Genomic DNA, 2,644 nt, shown 5'->3' with positions numbered 1-2,644 from the left:
TGGAACCATTGGCTCAGTGGGGCCAAGGCTGGATGGCGATGCTGAGGGCCAAGGCTGGACAGGGGTGCTGAGGGACAAGGGTGGAGGTTTCAGCTGGTGACTTCATGGCAGGTGTCTCTTTTATCACCTCCTGGGCCAAGAGCTGGAGGGGTTATCTCAGCATGCCCTCATCCTGCAGTGGGAGACTTATGCGTTTCATTCCTCACTTGCTCCAAGAGATTAGCGTGTTCTTCACTGGGATCTCCATGAGGAGGGCGGGGACAGGCAGGATTTAGAGGAAGCCCAGGGGACCCAGCTTATGGGAATCTATGCATGGAGGCAGAGGGCATCCTTGCTTTTCCCCTCAAGATTAAGTGAAACTGCAGAAAGCCAAAATAGACTCCAGCTTCAAGATGGTGTTTACACAAGACACTCCTAACAGTCGTGGCAGAGCCTGGGGCACGGTTCATGGGACCAGGACTTTTTAGGGGCTTAGCATTACCGGGTAATCCTGCTCATCATGTGCTGCCTCCTCTCAGGCTTTTGATCAGCCAGAGAGTCTACACACGCTGAACAACCACAGAGTGTGTGGTCAAATCTGAGTGTTCAGTCACATTAAAAGGCCTTACAGTCATAGGGCACACATCTTTCTACTTTGTATGGCTTTGCCCATGGTGCAAATGACCAGATCTTTATGCCACTTTGAGGGTGCCGTTATAGTGGAAGTTGCTTCTAAAAATGCAGTGGTGAATGCCATATGGAGCAAAGTGGAGTGAAAAGCACAAGAGTTTTAGTACTAAAATCAGATAACAAATCTGGCCCAGCACTCCTTGAAAGCCTCTTGGGCCAGCTGCTTGACCTCTGAATGTTATCCCCTTAGGATGCTATTGTGGATGCAGATAAGGTTCATCTCTTACTCCTGGTGTTATGAGTAACACAGTGTGAATGGTCGCATGAGTGAATGTTACCTATTCTTGCTCTAACTCTGGGTTGAGTCTTTGGTCCTATGAAATCCTAGATCCACCCCATCTGGCCCCATAGCAGGGCGTCCTAGAGTCCAGCATGACTGAGATTTTCATGAACTTGGCGGGTGCAAACACACTTCCGGTTCCAGGGAGACCCATCTGCATGTTCCACACTCAATCCCCGATGGGTGAGAGAGTGCTTCTCTGCAGACATGGTGGGGACGATCGGGCTGAGTGTCTTACTGTAAAAGAAGCTCCAGCCAGGCGCGGTGGCTCACGCCTGTAATCCCAGCACTTTGGGAGGCTGAGGTGGGCAATTCATGAGGTCACGAGATCGAGATCATCCTGGCTAACACGGTGAAACCCCTTCTCCACTAAAAAAAATATATAAAAAATTAGCAGGGCATGGTGGCAGGTGCCTGTAGTCCCGGCTACTCGGGAGGCTGAGGCAGGACAATAGCGTGAACCCAGGAGGCGGAGCTTGCAGTGAGCCGAGATCGCACCACTGCACTCCAGCCCGGGCAACAGAGTCAGACTCTGTCTCAAAAAAAAAAAAAAAAAAAAAGACATTCCACTTCACATTAGCTTTCAGAAATTACAAACTGCTTCAGAAGTCTGGTTCTAGATTCGCTAGTTTTGAAACTTTGATGAACAAAATCAATGGAAAACCTACCATTTAGAAACTACCAGGTGGCTTCCTCTTTTGTAGGAGATGAAGCCCAAATTAATGGTTGGAGGAAAATTGCTCTTCTGTTTGAGAAAATGGAGAAAAGACACTTCACTATGCATTTTGGTTTTCGAAAGGTGAAGCCAAGATCCTACTCTGGAATAGCTTTTAAGACACCATAGAACCACATGATTTTCTATAATGATGTCAAGGGTTGTTTTCACTGTGGGTAGAACTGCATTTCTTCATTCATTCAAGCATTGTTCATTGAACTAGGATATATGGAACCCAACCATGTGCCTTACACCCTCCAGGCCTAAGTGTAGCCTGCATGGAGCCTGCAGTCTAGTAAGAGGAACAGACACCAATCCGACCATCACATCACTGCCACCAAGTGCTGTGAAGCCAAGGCGATGAGTGATGGGGCACCGAGCCTGGTTTTGAAGCCTTCTCTGAATAAGTGACTTTTAAGCCAAAATCCAAAAATGAGTCAAAGTTTATAGACAAAAGCGGGTAGGGTGCTCATTTTGGCAACATATATACTAAAATTGGAGCAATTCAGGAAAGATTCGCATGGCCCCTGTGCAAGGAGGACTCACGAAGCATTTCATATTTCTGCACAACAATGTGAAGGCATTAAATGGCACTGTACTGTACACTTACAGTGCTTAAACTGGTACTTCTTATGTTATGTATGTTATAATATATATCACATTTTTTAAAAAGAGAGAATGGGTGGAGTTACAAAAGCCCCATTGCAGGCAGAGGGAGCATCAGTTCCAAGTGTTAGTGGACCGAGAGGAAACCCAGCAGCCAGGACTTGTGTGCTGAGATTCGTGGGGTGGCGTGTGGCCCAAGATGAGACTGGAATTGCAGAACCTGGTTATCAGTCTTTGTCTCAAGGCCAGTGAAAGATTACTGAAAAGCTTTTATTAAGGCAGTGACATAATTTATGTTAAAAAAAAATCCCCCTGGACCAGGGTGAGAGTGGTTGGAGGGGCAGTGAATGTAGCTGACCAGGTAGAAAGCGGTC

The 2,644-nt window shown here is 47.0% G+C and overlaps 1 pseudogene; it reads left to right on the top strand.

Annotated features, from left to right (window-relative positions):
• Nucleotides 1–2,129: 2,129 nt before the first annotated feature.
• LOC129044763 (U6 spliceosomal RNA) lies at nt 2,130–2,228 on the top strand (annotated as a pseudogene).
• Nucleotides 2,229–2,644: the final 416 nt, after the last annotated feature.

This window comes from Pongo pygmaeus, chromosome 13, assembly GCF_028885625.2.
Source record: "Pongo pygmaeus isolate AG05252 chromosome 13, NHGRI_mPonPyg2-v2.0_pri, whole genome shotgun sequence".
Lineage (NCBI taxonomy): Eukaryota > Metazoa > Chordata > Mammalia > Primates > Hominidae > Pongo > Pongo pygmaeus.
This window is presented reverse-complemented; position numbering and strand designations above follow the sequence as displayed.